We start from the raw sequence: 19,214 nt of genomic DNA on the forward strand, positions 1-19,214 counted from the left end.
TGGTTAACACATCACTCTTCTCATAAGCATTTAAACAAATACCTTGAGAGCATTTCCATTTGCTCACTATAAAACCAATTCACATATATCCATCCCATCTTCTCATCATCAGTGAATTCCTAAGTCAAACTTCTGAACACTACTCAAGCATCCTTAAGAACATAAAACATCTCAAATTAAATTCCAATCAAACATTTGAATCACATTAGGGAGCAACTAAAATGAGCATCTTCAACTAAAAATTCAAATATATATAGACTCATTCAACAAGCTTCTTCCTTCACTAATAGCCAGCTAAAACAATTTAAACAAAATTCCAGCTCCCTCCTTCAACAGCCACAGCAGCTCAAAGAGGAAAAAGAATGCATCCATCGGTCAAGTGAGGAAAAGAATAAGCTTACCACATACACCCATGAAATTTCCAGTAGCTAGGAAGGAAAATAAATTGAAGCTCACACACTCACAGACCATACACACCGATGATGAAGCAAGAGAAGGTCAGAAATGAAGCAGGGCGAGCAAGAACAGAAAATCCAACAACTCCACTTCACCGAGGCAAATCGACACTGGTGGTAGAAGGGTGGCGGATGACCCATGACAGCGAAAAGGGCAGTCGACAGTAAGGAACAGAAATGCAGATCAACGGTGAAGAATCAAAAGAGCTTATGTCGATGAAGAGAAGGAAGAAAATAAATCAAAATGGAATGCTCTGTTTCACGCAACAGATATAAAAATTCTGAACAAAAAGAAAAATTGGGAAAACTACAAGAATTGGCACAAGGAAAAATTACAAGACAGGGCACAAAGTTTTGCTATAATTTAAAACAAAATAAAACTAAACTTTTGCTTAGTGAAATTCTAACTCTGGACCTTCAACCAAGTTATTAGCATAAGTTTTTATAAACTACCACCCTCCACTTGTTATAAAACTAATTTAATAAAATATCAATTGGGAGAAAATTTAATTTAATTTAAATTTAAAATTTAGGGTCATTACATAGACCAACAAGGAAGGCAACATTGTAGGTAAATGCGTTCAGGAGATAGCTAATAAATGCGTAAGTATCATTATTTTTAATTTGAGATAGTAAATTAATTCTTTACATTCAAACAAATAATTTAGGTTTTTCAATTTGTGTCACACAAGCTGTTATCTCAGATGAAGTCTTAAAGGGTGAGCATCTAGAAGATGAAGATATCTTAGGTCAAGCATTGAGTAATCCTGACCACCTTGGACGTGTAAGGGGTGTTAGTTTTGGCATCACTAAAAAGCAAGTATTTAGGACTTCAAAGCTAGCAAAAACTATAGCACCTTCTTCAGCTGAGTTTAACAAGTTAAAAGATGAGGTTGATAGGCCACACCGCATAGTTGATGTGTTGCTCACATCCTAGGAAAGGCATCAACTCATATGGATATTAGTCCCAACAGCAAGAGGGATAATTGCACTGTAGCCCAACCTTCTCATTCGAACCTTCTTGAGGTAATATTAAGATTTTCTTTAGTTAAATTTACTTTATATCAGTAACTTATATCTTTACATTGGTTTAGTGCGAAGCCAAATGTGACTTTCTGGCAAAGAGTATAGATCGTCGTGTGGTTGCAACTGGTGTAATATATAATGTCCCTAATGGCACTATACATAATGTGCAATTCCTCTAAGCCATGGACGAGTTTGTCTTGAAATTTTTTTAGATGACAACTATAAGCTGTCCATTCCCACCAAGGAGTGATGACTATGGGAGATGCATTGGGCACATTTTTTGCATGGCCCATTGCTCTTATAAGATTGACAGGCAAAGATAAGGTATACATGTCATTTATTACCTTTGTTTTATATAAGAATTCATTATTTTTAACTACCTTTATTACATAGTTTAAGGAAAAAGACTTCCCTAGTAAATAATTGACTAGCCATGAATTGAAGATTGTTGCACCTCCCCTGCTTCAAAAGATGGAGCCTCAATTGTCACATAAGTTCCTGACTTCACTAGGGGCATATGTAGACATGCAAAGAAATATTCACAATTTTGTTGCGGTAGACGTCCCATTCGAGCATGGCATGTATGATAGAGATCATATCAATCACATAACATTCGAAATGGTAGATGAAGTGCTCCACCATGCCATGATTAGCATGACTTTCATGGATTTTTATTTGAGGTGTCACACTCCAATACTAAGAGTATGAATGACACGGAATATGAGATAAACTCATATTCCATGAGCTTGAGTAACCAAAGATTGAGCTAAAATATCAATAATTAATTTATGTATATAATTATGAGGTTTGTAAAATCTTAAATATTTTTTAAAAATTTTGACAGAGTCTTCCCTGTAATTTGAATCTCCCAAAATTTTCACAATAGTAAAACCTATCAACTAATCCAGCAAAATAAAACTAGGATCTAACTATGGTATATATAGAGCACTAAGTTACAATTACATAAACCAATACATTTATATGAAAATACCCAGAACTGCTTCCATTGTTAAAAAAAATGATATTTCCCCTCAACAATCCGTAGACAAGGTCATCTACAATATCTGATACCAAAAATTTTTTTGGTGACTAGCATTCCAATCAAGATTATACATTTATAAATAATTAAAAATAAAATGTAACATGTAGTAACTAATAAATTTGATTTAAACAAAATAAGAGAATAATGAAACTTACTTTAATTAACAATAAATGATCAATTTGCTCAATAGTATAACCATGAAACCAACAATAGCATTAAAACCAGATAATTTTATCAACATTTTTCTATTAAAAAAAAACACACACACACATATAAAGATTTCAAATAATGGTGAATTTAAGGGAAAACAAATTCCTTTAAAGAAACTTATATAAAATGATAAGTTTTAAATCTAATATAGGAGGGCTTTATCAGAATTAATAACAAGCATGGATACACATTCCACGAGGATAAATAACTAATCAAGCATGGCTGAAAGTCACAAAACAAGCATAGCAGAAGCCACGAAACAAGCGTAGGCACAAGACACCCATGAAAAACAAGCGTGAGCATGATGCTCACAAATAACTATCCCTTCGTTCCACATGCGTTGGCCTTCGCACGAGACTAACACCTCATATAAGCACCCTGCTAACTAGGTGTATTGTGGCGCACCAAGAGCTAACGAAACTGCCATTAGCAACCAGCGTTCTGAACTCAGTCCCCTACTTAAAATTACGTGTGCATGAAACAATAATAAAATTTCAAAATTTTTCTATTTCAATTATATTGTTCAATTATCCATTTCTATTTCTTATATTCATGTTCCTATCTTCGATGCACAAATCATTATTTTAAAAATTACGTATCAAATATAGAATTTAGTAAATAAGTAACTTTTGAAAAGTAATATTGTTTGTCATATATCAACTTCAATCATTGTTTAGCAATAACATAAATCATAGGGGAAATCAAGAAATCGTCATTTATAAAACAATTGTTATAAAATAGAATTTGTAAGAATGTTTAAACAGCTTATAAAAGACCAATATTGAACTTAAATAAAGGAATTTCTTAAACATTTTTTTAAAACTTATTTGGAACGCTACTCACTCACTAAGTTTTCAAAATTTTATAGTCAGATCCCCTCAATTTCTTGTTTACTCTAATGAAGCCCCAAATTAATCTAGCATGTAAACCAACACATTTTATGTCATTATGATTTTCCTTAATATAAAGAAGCAAAATTAATATTCAAGCTCTTTAAATATTTTTTTAAATGTCTCATTAACTCCTTAATTCTCACTTAGACCCTTCAACAACTACCATCAAGTAGTCAACAACACTAGACAACATTCAACCACAACCATTCACACAATTCCATTCCAAATTTAACAAAATTTTAATTATCATTAAATCTAATAATTTTCCTTTAGATACTGTACAATTTCAATAGGTATATTAGCTTTACAATTTATATGAAGGCATATTTCCTCAAGTAGTATATATAATTCCTCTAAGCTCTAATATAAAAATTAAATAATCTTATTCCGTCCAATTTCTTTTTTAAGTATTCCCACAAATACCTTGAGTGTATCAAAAATTCAATTCACAATAATCATTCAACAAATTAATCAACTTCCAACAATAACTCTATTATCACCATTCAATTCATCTCCAAATTATAATAGTGCACAGCATCAACACAAAATACAAATCAATTTCCTCAAAATTATGACAGCCACTAAGAGGAGCAGAGACGCCTTCTTCGGCCCGGGGAAGGAAAGAAATGATGATTCACGTTGCTTATGAATTCAAAGGAGAAGAAAGGATCATCGTCTTACCTTGAACAGAAGTGGAGAAGTAACAACCACCCCTCAGCTCATGGCCACACCGAAGGATTGGAAAGTTCAAACAGCTGCTCAACAGAGAGAAGAAGAAGAATTAGCAGATCAGAGAAAAAGAAAGGAGGACTTGAGCTTAGTATACACATGCGCGCGGGCGTCCAGCAGCTGAGAAGGAAGAAAAATCGCAGCTGAATGGCGCGCACACACACCTCACCGTTGATCCTGAACGGAGACGCGACAGAGGACAGCGAAGAAAAGAAATCTTAGCAACTCTACACTCCCAGCAGCATAAACTTACCGAAGAGGCGGGGAGCAGTCCGACGGCAAGCAAAAGAGCAAGTTGACGGTGAAGAGAAAGGAAGCTCGACAGCAAAAGGAGAAAGGCCCAAGGATTACGAAAATCTCTCTCTCTCTCTCTCTCTCTCTCTCTCTCTCTTCTTTTACGAGTCTAACCGACAAGAGGAAGTGAAATTTGAATAAAACCAAAAACTCATGGGAAAAATTACAAGAAATGACACAAGAAAATATTACAAGGAATGATACAAAATTTTCCTATAATTAAAATGAACTAATTTTTTCCCCTTAATAAAATTCAAACTTTAGATATTCAAGAAGGTACTACATAAGTTTTAATAAACCACAATCCTCTACTTACTATAAAACTAATTTAAATAAAATATTAATTGAGAGAAAAAATTAATTTAATTTAATTTAAAATTTAGGATTATTACAAGGTGCTTCTTTTTGCACAAGAATTGTTATTATTTTTATAAATATCTACTAATCTATTTCATTTATTCATTTTAGATTTCTTTACCATATACACTCATGCCCCACAGCTTTACTAGGATATTTGCCTTCATTTGTCCTTATGACATTGCTGGTTTTCGTGACATTAGGGACTCTGATTGTGAAGATCAAGCAAAGTGGCTGTACAATTCATTCAAGGCTAGGACTACTAAGAAGAGATGGAGGTTATTCTTGATACCTTACGTGCAAGGGTTAGTTATTTATTATATTTAATGTTTTTTTCTTTTATTACTATTTTAATTTATTATATATTCTTCACAATTATTGATTATTTTAGGGATCATTGGATGCTGATTGTCATTGATTTGGTTGGGGAAAAATATAAAAAATTGGCCATCTATTACTTGTGTTTTGCTGGCTGGAAACCAAATAATTGCAAAGATATGATGGAATTAATCAACAAGCACATTAATTAAGTTTCATACTTGTGTTTTTTGATATTTCAAACTTTTTATGCCTACTTCTATGTTATTAGGGATGTGTTTTTGTACCGCACGGACGAATCTCTAACTATCCCCAAGGTCAAAGTATTTGACCAATTGTTCACATGAATAGTAATAAGGGTATGTGTTTTAAAATTAATTATTCAAGTATTTATTAGCTAGCAATTATTCAATATTTTAATATATCTTTATTATTTTTTCAAAGTACCCACGTCAAAGATCAGATTTCGTGGACTGTAGATATTGCGTGATAAGATTCATTAGAGACATCATCACTCATGCCAATACTTCAATCCTTGCCAAGGTTCATATTTAATTAAACTACATTTATGTATAATATAATTTCATAAGTTGATTAGCTAACTTTGTTGTAGTTATAATTTAAATTGTAGTATTATGATGACACTTATTGTGAGAAATTCTGAGATGCTCACATCAATAAAGTCATGGAAGAGTGGTGCCAACATGTATTTCAACTATGGATCATGAAAAAATACACGCATTAATCCTTAGTGAGTAGGCATTAGGTTTAGGAGCAAAAGTAATGTGACTTAGGATAGTATTTGTTTCATTTTTAAGGATAGAATTGTGATTTTAGGAACAAGATTTGTGACTTTTTAAGCAAAAGGAATAAGTATTTTGATTGCATTTTGGTTTGTTTGCAGTGTGTGCGTGTGTTATTATAATTTTTAAATAATGTTATTGATGATAATGTTTGCTAGATTGTTTGGGAGATTGTTATGGTTGTATACTGTCAATTCTATTTTAGGGGGTTGCTTAAAATGCAGGTCCCATAATAAAAAAAATCTAGAACATATGTGACAGTTATTTTAATAACAGTCAAATATGTATATATATTTGACGATTATTTAATATAACCATCAAATATATATGGGAATACTTGACGGTTATATATAATAACCATCAAGTATGCCCTCCTTATTTAGCATTATATTGCTTTTTGGTACATTATACTTGATGGTTAAAAATAACCATCAAGTATATAGATATATTTTTAATAGTTAAAATAATCATCAAGTATATGGACATGCATAAATGATGGGATCTTATTTTATGGTTATTAACCATCAAATATAGGGATAAATAACCTTCAAATATCTCCAATTCTGTAGTAGCGTTTGATTATAAGAAATTGATGACAAATAGTTATTGATAAAGATAAATGTGTTGGAATGTATATTGATTTTCCATTGATGCATTTGGCCAAGGAGGAGGTCCATTGAGCATTGACATGAGTTACTTGGTTTGAAAATCAAAGGTTAGATAATTGAGATTAGTTACCTTCTAAACCATTGTAGAGTTTAGTAATTGTGATTAGATCTATGGTTATATATGGTGATATTACTATATATGGTATCAAATTCTCAAGTTTAGAGATTGGTATATGTGTGATTTTGCATTGAGCATGCAGAAAGCTAGCATTATGCTATTCATTACACATGTTCTTTCCCTTTCTATAGTTATATTGCCAACTTACTACCTAATTCTTACTAGTATTGGCTGCATCCTTGAGAGGAGAAATGGTATGGAATCAAGAATCTGCTATAATAAATGACCATCTAGAAACAAAACAAATGGGACAACCATAGGACCACTAAGAGAAAAAATTAAATTAGTGAAAGACAAATCTATCACTAGTCAACAATATCTATCATTAATTTTTGCTTTAGTGACAAATCATCTGTCACTAATTTTTGTAACAAATATGGCATCTCTCATTTAGTGACAGAGACAAATTTGTCACTAATTTAATGACAAAAAATATTTGTCACTAATTAATAAATATTTGTCACTAATTTGTTTTATAATTAAAAATTTATTGCGAGTCAAAACATTGCCATGTCACCTCCCTATGCTACATCTCATGTACACATCACCCCCACCACCCTTCACATCATTGTTAGTTGGACCTCCATGACACATCATATAATAACCCAAAAACAAATGGAAAAAAATGGAGAATTTAATTTAAGGTAAGAAATTTTTAAAATGTATTTTTATAAATTTTAGGGATAAAATTCATCAAGTTGTGCTGGTTGTTCAGTGGAAACCTCTCTTGATATTTGCCTTCATGATAATTTTATTTTTTCTCTAGCTTGATCAAATTACTAAAATACCCTTCACTTAAATAAATAATCAATTAAACCATTAGATATTTTTTGTATTCCTCCTTCCCATTCCACATTTGATAATTAAACCAAATTACCTCTTCTTCCTCCTCCCTCGCCTGATCAGTCATTCGCCGGTCACTGTGGATATGTCGGCGTCATTACTGGACGTTTAAGTCGCGAGATGCTCCTCTCCTTCCTGATTTCTATTTTCTTCTGCGTCTGCCGAGAGCAAGAGAGAGGGTCCAATTGCTGATTTTGATACCTCTTCTCGTGGGTTAGTGCATTCGGAAGGAGCTGGAATTGTCATAGCCAAGGGTTGCTGGTCAGTTTGCGAACTCTCCTTCTTCTTCACTTGTTTCCTATTGCCAGAAACAACTTCTCCTCCCTATTTTCCAGCACACCAGTAAGGGGCCAAAAAAGCTACGATTTTCTCCCCGTGTCCCTTAATTGCTATGTTGGTTGGTTGAATTTCACCTCTCTTCTCTTCTTTGCATCAAATCTTTGCGTGGATTGTGATGTGGGTGGCTGAAATTTTGATCCCCTTTCTTCTTGTTACGTGAATGGTGTCTAAGTGAGTTTCTAGCCCTGTTCCACTTCATCTTGTTATGGTATGACTGTTGAAGCTTTGGTTTTATCTTCTTGTTCTTCCCTAACGTGTGGTGTGTGCATGTTTGAGTCTCTATTTTTTTTTTTTCCTTTTTGTTCCAGCTTTTGTGTGTGAGTAAGAAAGAGATAATGGGATCCTAAGCAAGCTAAAAATTTGAGGATTTGATATCTCACCTTGGATAGGAAATTATACTTCCAATTCCTCAAGCATTTTCAGTTGTTATATGAGAAGCATGTTTGGTTAGGTTCTGTTTTCATGATATCTAAATTGAATTTTGAAGAAGGAATGAGTTAAATAAGCATAGTAAATTTGTATATATGTTTGGAAATTGTTGGGTATGAAATTTAAAGAGTAAGATGGTTGTTGTCTAGTTTAATTTTGAATGCACATGAGGTGTTTAATAAAATATTTGATAGAAAATTTTAAACAATAATAGCAGATAAATGTGTTAAATGGGCTGGTTGTTGATTAAATTGTTATTGAAAGTAATTGCTTCCCTATCATGGAAGGATGGAAATGAAATTAGGAAATTCTAGAAAAGGTACTTGGTTGATATTTCAAAGACAAAGTTTGTTTGTTATTATGTTAATTTTTGTGTGCAGATAACGTGTCAAATGAATGTTTGAGGAAGGAAGTTTATAGAACTTGGATATGCATGAATGATAACATTGATTGAGTTGTAGAAATTTATTATCTATAAGAAAATTTGAAAGCTTTAAACATTATTTATATAAGTATTTTAAAGATCAATTGATTTAACTCAACATGAAATTTTATTGTGAATGGTTAAAGTTGAGATTTTCTTTCATATTGCTCAGAATTATATGAAAATAAAGATTTTGGAATTATAAAGTGTATAAAAGAAATAATTAATGATGTCACTTTGGGTGATAGGAAATTAAGAATTTGATAGTATTACAAAAGTGCCTAATTAGGAGTATGTTATGTATTTGGAGATATCTCAGGTAAGTGAATAGCATCCCAAATGACTTATTAGTAAATTCATTTTCTTCACAATAATGTTTAAGTACATTCATAACTATTGATATTGTTATATTTTAAATTTCATTATCAACTATCATGAATAAAAATGTTGTTATTGTACATAATTTTATAAGAGGAGTTAGAATTATTTTACGATTGGGTATCTACCATTATTTAATATATTGACAATGTTTGATTTTATGGTTTAAAGAATTATTTATTATTATGACTCATTCATGCTTGATTTAAAGTGTGGGACTGAATCAAAACACTGGTCGCTAATAGCAGTTCTGTTAACCCTTTGCCTGCCATGGTAAACTTAGCTAGCATGGTGTTTGTAGGAGGTGCTAGTCCCGTGCACAGACCAACACATGTGGAATAGAGGGATAGATATTCGTAAGCATTATACTCACACTTGTTTCGTGGCTAATGCCGTGCTTGTTTCGTGGCTTCCAACTATGCTTGACTGGTTACTTAATCTCGTGGATTGTGTGTCAATACTTGTTATCCGTTTTGATAAAGTCCTACTAAAGGATATTTTGAAATTAATTTTTTTAAAAAAACAAATCTTGTAAGACAAGTTGATTTTCATGAATGGATTTTTTTGTAATGAGAAAGTTGCATTTCATAACTATTTAACACGAGCCTAATAGTTTAGAAAGTAAAATTTGACCATTGTGTTGTCATCATATGAGGATGTTTTGGATTAAATGTTTAAATGAAAATATTTGGTTTGAGTTATATACTATTGCTTTTCTATATGATTATTTAGTTAAATTTATGCTTATTCTATTTATATTTCTTTCTTTTATCACTTTTAATTTTATTTTGGAATGCTATTTACTAAAAAATATTTTAGCCTTAGATAATAGCTGGACTTGTATTATTTATTGATCATTGGGAGCTTTATCGCTAAACCGAAGTAGAAGAAATTCTTTAGACAAATACCAAATTGATCTAAATGTGAACTTAGTATTTTTTTATAGTTTACTTCATGCGTCTTTGTTAAGTATAGATAGAATCTTGACTTGTTGCATATATTGATTGTTTGTTATTAAGGAGTAGAGCTCTATGTATGATTCTAGTTGTGCAGGGAAAAGCATGGCAAGAATTTCTAATCTTGTTATTAATGAGTTCAAAGTATTAAATAAGAGGTTTCTTGAAGTAAGGCTTATAGGATATGGGTTTTATATGTATATCCTATGCCGGTCACACCTTATTTTTGGGGTGTGATAGATCATGGCCATGTCAATAATTTATTTTAATTATTTTTGTTTGTGAGTGACATTACCTTGTCTCGAACCCAAGACTTCCCTCTTATCATTCATACCTTTTTCCAGTTGAGCTGTAATGACTTTTCATTCTTAGTAAGCAAAATTTAATACTCCCTCCGTCCCAAATTATAGTATACTTTTGAACGAGTTTTTCCATTCCAAAATATAAGACACTTTGAATATATGAAGGTTTCATTAAATGTACCAATTTCAATATTATCCTTTCTCTCTCTATAATTAATTTCTATCACTTTTCTTTTCAATATATTAAATGATGATTATTTTGGCAAGTTTATATTTTTGTTTCGAAAAGATAAAGTTGTTAAATTATTTAATGAGGCTAATTAGTATGTGAGATTTTGTCTAAAAGTATCTTATAATTTGGGGATTGAGGGAGTATATATTACCTAATTAAACACATATATTTAACTTAATGTATTTTTTAATATATTTAATATATTATTTAATTATTTGATAATATATATTAATTTTTATACACACACAGTAATACATATAAATATATAAATTAGTATATATTATTAGTTAATAAATATATTATTTAATATCAATATAGATATTTTATGAAAATAAATATTTTTTTATATCATTTTATGTTATATATGTTATAATACAATATTTTTATATGATAAAATTTTTATTTTACATTTAAATTTACTTAATAAAAATATTTTTTATTTTTCCACATCATTTTTATTATATATTTTATTTATTATAAGAGAAAAATTATTTATATATTTATTTAATTTGGTAATTATTAAGATTTTATCCATGTAATTCTCTCCATGTATATTATAATGTTTTATTTTCATATAATATGTAAGCACATTTTACTAATTTTTTAATTAAAAATATCTATCACTAATCTATCATTAATATAAAGATTTAGTGATGGCAATTAGTGATGGATTTAAATCTATCACTAAATTGATAAAATTTGACCAAAATGTAACATCTTATGTCTATCACTAATTTATGTAACTATTAGCAAATTTTAGTCCATCACCAAATTTCCGTCACTAATACCGATAATTAATTTGTCACTAAATGTCCGTCACTAATTTTAATTTTTCTAGTAGTGGACAATATAATGATGCTATAGTGAGGCAACTAAGGGACATAATTTTCTAAATTAACCAAGAGGTTATTAAGAGACATGAAGGAAACATAGAAGACTAAAAAATAATCAAAAGAGTCTGAGATTTGTGGACTTCTATGATGGTAAAAGGGTGGATATTGGGAAGGAGGACTATAATAGACCCATTTTATTTACATTTAGGGGACCTGGTAGTAGTGTAGTACTTGTGTAAATGGGACTAAGGTGTTTATTGATAAGGCTTGGAAGAACTTTTCAAAGTTTAATCCACCCATTTTTGATGGAAATATGAAGCTAAGAGTTGTTGAGAAGTGGAAACATTTAGGGGAGCTAGTGGTGGTGGCACTCATGTGATTACATGCTTGAATGTCTTGAACATAATTGTTCATACATACCCCATTTGCAGGCTCATGAATAATGCCCCTTGCATGTGTGTCAACTAGTTATCTAGTTACTGAGATTTTTATTTCACCTTATGGATTAACATTTTGTAGAAGACTGTCCGAGTAAGAGTAAAGGGAAGATATCGGGCGCTAGAGACCATTAATTGTGTAATGTCTCTAGTTAGTTTTGTGTAACTAAATCATAAATGCTAGCTAGGATTCATATTTTGGTCATACTTGCATCTTTTATTATGGACTTGTCATTTGTGGTATTTTGGGCCTTGATACTGTCAAGATGAAATTTGTTGATTTTGAATTAGGCCAAATTGATCCAAGTTTTTTATGTTGTATGTTGGTAAATTGAAAATGGATTTATGAATTTTAATATTGAGAAATGTAACATCCTGGATTTTCATCCAAGGAACTAGTTACTAATTAGGAGTAGATTAGTACTTAGTGGATTGATTGTGGTTTTGGATAGGGGTTATTATGTAGTGCTAATTGATTGGTGTGGTTACAGGATTGAATGGTAGAACGGTGATTTGGGAATTAACGCGCGAGCACTAGTGAGATTTAGCTCACTGTGCCACACGCCGCGGCTTGTGTGCATCAGCTCATGAATTAGAAGGAAAAGGGGAAAGAAATGTGCTAAAGAGGGAGAGAGAGGATCTCTGTGCTAGGGCTTCAATTATCCAGAGTTTAGAGTTTGTTTTCTATTAGCGACTTGTCGGGTAAGTTTTCATACTACCCTGTACTACATTTCTACCCTAATTTATTTGAGTTTGGTAGTAGAAAATTTGAATCAGGGGGTTTTAAGGAGTTGAAATCTAAGGGAAAGATTTAAAAAAGGGCTTTTGAGTGTGAACTAAGGTCTAGCGACTGGTTTGAAGTTTACTAGTAAATCTTATGGATATGGGCATTGTTAACCTAATTTATTAGGGTTGAAAATGGAGAAAATTGGTAAATGAATGAGTTAAGAGGGTGTTTTGGTTACTTGAGTGGCTTAAGGGAAAATGATTATAAAGAAAGGATTATATGAACTCAAAGGGTGTTAATTGAGTTATTTTATGCATTAAGGGTTTGACTTAGCCAAAGTAATGTCTATGTTGAGTGTGTTGAAAACTAATTGAAGGATGTTATTATGTAGATTGAGCATCTAAGGGTTTCTTAAGGAAGTTGAACTGACTTGAGAAGTTTAGTGTGAACTATAACCTTTAGTAAGAAGGGTAAAAAGGTAACTGGAGTAGCCCTTTTACTTGTTTATTTGTGAAATTATTTACAAGTATTTTATATAACTGAATGCATTGTGTTTTATGGACTGATAGAGTAGCATTATTGCAAAAGAGATATGCACGCAGGGGGTGTGTGTGTGATGTTTTAAAATGTATGTGAAATGGCATGTGCATTTGCATCCACGAGTATACCCTAGATTAGGGTAGGAGTTGTTGTCTTACTCTATATAAGACTAGAAAGTCTTGACAATCTAAGTGTTAAGAATGTTCCACTAGTGGGGACTCAGGTAACCACCCATACTAATGATACTTGGTTGAGATAGTGGTTTGGTAGGCCCTAGTTCATGTAAGGCTGGAAGCCCTAGTTCAAGTGTAGAGCTTGATTGGCTAGGGGGAACCGAGAGTGCATGAGCATAATGGATTGATTGAGTATGATTTCATATATGTACTATCTATATTGTCTTATTAAAAGTAATGCTACTTTATCTCTTGTTTATGATTTTACTAACTAACTAGTATTTAGGGTTTATCCTAATTATTAAGATGTATATTTCACTCCATTACCTTTGTACACAGGTGAAGAGAGTGCAAGAAGACCGTGAAAGGAAATGAGGAAAGAGTAGCCTCGGTTGATAGTGGTATGACCACTTTTGTGTAATTAATGTATAAATGTGTGATTAAAGATTTGAGTGTTCAAATAGGATGCATAAGTGTATATAAATATGAATATGTGATTATATTGTTGAGAACTTGTATATTTTGTAAGCATCACACCAAGTGTATCATAATGATGGATATGTGGGTAAGCCTAGATGCTAATCAAGCAAGTGTATGTTATGTTGTGAAACTTGTTCCACTAGTATTGAAAATGAAATTATTGTGATGAAATGTGTTGTGTGTGGATCTTGATCAAATGGCAAGGCTTGCCCCATTTATGTGAGTCAAATGAAATTTTGATTCCTAACCATATGTTGAAGCCTATAAGGAAGTTGGATGATTAAAAGTGGAACAAGTTTATGTGTATATATAATTGTATGTATTGTGCCTTATATAGCCCCACAAGTGTATAATGTGGCGTTGAGAGGTCAAATTGAGTGTGTGATGTGATATATATGATGTATTGTGTTAACTAGGTGTATTTAGTCCTATTAGACTTGGTTTAAAGTCTAGAATGGTCTAATGAGACAAGAAATGAAAATTGAACACTTAGGGTGCCAAATTTTGAAAGAAAAATGACTTTTTTCACTTCGGGTGTTCAAGTTTAGATTATACTATTGGATTGTGTCTAAACTTATCGCATTATATAGAATATATTATAAGCTTCATGTAAGCATTTGAATTACTCCAATTGGACTTGGGTGTGAAAACGGGGCACGGCGGAAGTTCATATCAAAAAATTGTTACGAAAGCAAAATCTGATACATGTATGCGCAAGGTATACAAGCCGCACACGACACATGTCACAGAACCAAAGCTCTACTTTATGCCACATGCCACGGCGCATGTGGTGTGAACCGCAATGCATGGCCCCTTTTTTAGAAAAATAATGGTATTTCTTGAGTCATGAAATTATATTTACACTTTTGTTATTAGCCCTCTTATTTGAATATATCTTTTATGAAATCGGGATCCCGCATTTTAAAATAGTCGAGGGCTATAACTCTGATATCATATTGTTATGGTGTGTTAATGTGTGTTAGAATTGGTAAAGTCTGGGTTATACAGGCGACTTTACAAGAAACCTCACCCCCTTATTTAAGTTAAAGTTTAGGGTTAGAGGGTCAAACTAAGTTTTAAACTGATTTGTATGTTTATGGTGCCTTATATAGTTTGTCTAGGGCTGACAAGAACTTGGGGTTGAATGGTGGTTTTAAGAAATATGAGGTTTTAGTTGTATTGGTGCGTTGCACAAGTCCGCTAAAGTCTATTAAGTGTGATCAGATGGTCAGTGTAAGCTTTTGGCACTTGTGGTTGAGTTGGGACACCAAGGATTTGTGTTTTGTGTGAAAAGTGATAAAAATAAGTTTTGGTGTCCAACTTTTTATAAAAAAAGAATTTGAGTGTGAAACTGGTTCCATTAGCTAGAGCTTGAAAGAAGCTCCGTGTAAATATCGAAACCACCTCAATTAGACGTCGAATGGAGATTTAGGATGCATTTAAAGTTCTCTCCCGTGGCTATCAAATGACAGCAACTCATGTTGTCATTTTCGTGCAATGCGCCGTGGTGCATGGCATACAGGTGATTGAGTTGCAGCGCATATGTCATAAGCCGCGGTGTACAGATTGTTTTCTACACAAAATTCAATTTTAAGTTTTAAAACTCATTGTTGTGGGTCTCATTTATTTTCTAAGCTTCCACATTATTTTCAAACTCTGTTTTTAACATTATAAGTGTATGATAGTGATTGAAATTGAATTTTAGAAATTCCAATGTATTGTTTCGAGAAGTTTCTCTTCTATGAAATATTACAACTTTGGTAATCATTTAAGGGTTAATCCTTTGATTACCTTGAGTATAGACTTAAGATGGTTTAATGAGGGAGACCTTATAACTTGGTATCAGTTTCTCTGATTATAAGGACTATCTGTGGTTTGGTATGAGGAGTTTCCTTATGAATTGTGAATATGCATGTAGAAAGTTAGTAATTAACATTATACACATGCTCTTTCCCATTTTGAGCTAGTGCTAATTCTTTTTCTTGTGTGGGATAAGTTCCACCCTTAGGAAGGGAAAATGGTGCAAACAAGAAATATTGCCGACAAACATTTTGGCAAATGTATCAAGACAAGAATGGTAAGTCTTAGTACAAGAGGAGAATATTGTCTTTAATGAACATGTTGAGATGGGATAAGACTCAGGACAAGCTAGAGAGCAATCGAGGCCTATTGCGGGCAATGAAAATATATTGCTCAAATTGAGAAATATGATGGAGAAGATTGAGTGGAGAATAAATGAACACGATGAGATCCTAAAGAAGAGGCCGGAAGAGTCTAGCAAGACTATAGAGAGGGTTGAAGGCGGTCATGGTGAAGTGAGACTTGAGAAGGAAGCACTTGGCCAACGTGAGGAGGATTACTACAAAGAGAGTGGATCGAGGAGGCCTGAGCTAGTGAGGCCTAGAGGCAAAGAGCAAGAGAGATCCATTGACCTAGCTTTAAAAAAGTTCACTTGGTTGAATCCTCCATCATTTGAGGGTTCAATAGAGAATAGGGTTATTGAAAAGTAGATAGATTGGTTGAAGATTATTTTTTTCGTGATGACTTGCATGTCGGAGCAAAGAGTATTACTTGCTACATTCTTGCTTGAGGATGTTGCCAAGCAATGGTAGGAGAGTGTGAAACTGGCTAATAGGTCTCAGCTGTCATGGAGTGAGTTCAATAAGAGGTTCTTCTCCTACTATTTTCCTGCCTTATTCAGAGCTAAGAAAGAAGTTGAGTTTCACCGACTGCAGCAAGGAAGCATGAATGAAGAATTCATTGCAAAGTTTAATGAGTTGTTTAAGTACTTGACTTATTTGAGAAATCATGATGATGAGTATTGGAAGGCTGAGCAATTACTTGAGAAGATGTGGCCTGATTATCGACTACAGTTAGCACCTTTTGACATTATCTCTTATAGTGACATGTGCAGTAAGCTGAGAGTAATGGCCAGACGTGGTCATGAGATTGAAGACAACCAGAGGAGAGATGGTAGGGGTCATTTCTCTACATATACGAGTCCTATCGAAGGTATTAGTAAGGGAGTTGGATATAGCTCTAGACCATTTGGATTGGGTAGTAGTGGCAGTAAGATGAAGAGCTTTAAGAAGGGTTCTCAGTCTAGAGGTTCCCAGATGAGGAGTAATGCCCCCAGGAGTATGGATGGGCAAAGTTAAGCCTTAAGACAAGATTCTACTCCTATAGTAGCTAGACCGATTAAAGCCCCACAGTACAACAAGTGTAGGAGACACCATACTGGGGAGTGCTGGAACTGTTTTAAGTTCCACAAGGTTGGGCACATTACTTGGTATTTTCTAGAGAACGCTTCTAACACCGATCAGAGATCTGCTATTCCTAGTCGCCTGTTTGCTATGACTAGAGAGGAGGCTAAAGCTTCCCCAGAGCTCATCTGAGACTATAACAAGAAGATGGTTTCATTACCGATTTATACAGCAACCACAATAAATGATGAAAATATACAGCTTATGTCAACTACTCCAGAGACTTTTAACTTCTTATCAATGGTACAAGTAGAAAAATCAGTGAAAGAAGGATGTCAAGCCTTCATGGTGTTCTATTTAATACATGGAGTGTATGATGGTGCACTAGACAAGATTGGAGTTGTCAATGAATTTCCTGAAGTATTCGTAGATGAAGTGTCAGGATTGCCATCGAAGAGAGAGATTGACTTCTCAATCGACTTGGTACTTGATACCGAGCCAATCTCTAAGGCTTCGTATGGGATGGCTCTAACAAAGCTGAATGAGCTTAAGAAGCAGTTAGAGAAGTTATTGGAGAAGGGATTGATTAGACTAAGTGTTTCACTTTGGGGTTTACTTGTTCTGTTTGTCAAGAAGAAAGATGGTAGCATGGGATTGTGTATAGACTACCGATAGCTGAACAAGGTAACAATCAAGAATAAGTATCCATTACTCTGAATTGATGACTTGTTAGATTAGTTGGCTGGAGCAACAATATTCTCTAAGATCGAATTAAGATCTGACCATCACCAATTAAGGTGAAAATGGATGATGTGTCAAAGATCTGTCACACCCCAAAAATTATATGTGAGCGGCACGGGATATATGTACAAACATATATCCCTTATGCCTTAATGAAGAAAACTTTAATCTAATATTTTAATTCATTTGAAATAAGATGAAAAATCATTATAACATTTTCATATATAAACAAAAGATTCTTAAACTTTTTATAAAAATTTTGGCAAAACCTCCCCTATACTTGGGACTTCCCAAAAATCTCTACTACAGCCCTTTACAAAATTAAATCAAAAATATAGAGCTTTGCTCCGTCACATAGCCACAGTATAAATTATAGATCAAGATCCTGTCTAGAGTGCCTAAAACATAATCTTAAAATAACGCATAATTAAATATTTACATCAAAAAGAAGATATTCTCAAAAGATCTTCTAGTCAATTCAACAAAGAGCCTCTCAACGATCCTCAAGAACTGTAAGCCGGTTATATTATCTGAGACCAAAAATATTTTTCAGTGAATAACATCCCAATAATAAATTTTATAAAAATCAAGATAATTAAATTCACAAGTAAATTGCTACACAATTAAAAAAGAACATCAATATAATATCAAGACTGAAATTTGAAGATTAAGAGATTCTATATATCTTTAAAATATTGAATCAGTAAATTTACAATGACAAAACCTTAGCACTTGATCTTGTAAAATAGAATAAATTAAGTAAACAAAATAATGACATTCACTATTTAAAATTAGTAAAGTGCATATAAATATATATAGTCACAAATCAATTAAATTCGAGGACTTTGCAGAACAAGTAACAAACGTGAATACGTAGTTCACGAGAATAAATAACCAAATGCGGCTTATGCAACGAAAACAAATGTGGACATACAGTCCACAAGGGTAAATAACCAAACATGATTGAAGCCACAAAACAAATGTGAATACACAGTCCACAAGGGTAAATAACCAAACAAGATCGAAGCAACGAAATCAAATGAGGGTACAAAGCTTACGAATAATAAACATGAGAACAAAGCTCACAAAAATCAAACTAGCTAGTCATTTACTAAGGTGCGCTAAGGGTTAATGGAACTGCCGTTAGCAATCATTGCTCTGCATACAGTCCTTTAAAAGTCACTTTTTCAAACACGCGAGAAATTAACCATTTTCAAAATAAAATATTGTACTCTTAATATCAAACTCGCGTGAACCTTTCAAA

At 32.8% G+C, this 19,214-nt stretch overlaps 2 long non-coding RNA genes across 2 annotated transcripts; one reads left to right on the forward strand and one right to left on the reverse strand.

Moving 5' to 3' along the window:
- Positions 1–4,091: 4,091 nt before the first annotated feature.
- On the reverse strand, positions 4,092–4,728 carry LOC129307188 (uncharacterized). Its single transcript, XR_008592307.1, has 2 exons — positions 4,609–4,728; positions 4,092–4,381 (listed from the first exon to the last, which is right to left on the reverse strand). It is a non-coding gene; the product is annotated as an uncharacterized LOC129307188 (long non-coding RNA).
- Positions 4,729–7,776: 3,048 nt separating this feature from the next.
- Positions 7,777–14,155, forward strand: LOC129288575 (uncharacterized). Its single transcript, XR_008588074.1, has 3 exons — positions 7,777–8,266; positions 12,578–12,788; positions 13,866–14,155. It is a non-coding gene; the product is annotated as an uncharacterized LOC129288575 (long non-coding RNA).
- The last annotated feature ends 5,059 nt before the right edge of the window (positions 14,156–19,214 follow it).

This window comes from Prosopis cineraria, unplaced genomic scaffold (genome assembly GCF_029017545.1).
Source record: "Prosopis cineraria cultivar Desert tree isolate PC_DT_omini unplaced genomic scaffold, ASM2901754v1 PC1, whole genome shotgun sequence".
Classification (NCBI taxonomy): Eukaryota; Viridiplantae; Streptophyta; class Magnoliopsida; order Fabales; family Fabaceae; genus Prosopis; species Prosopis cineraria.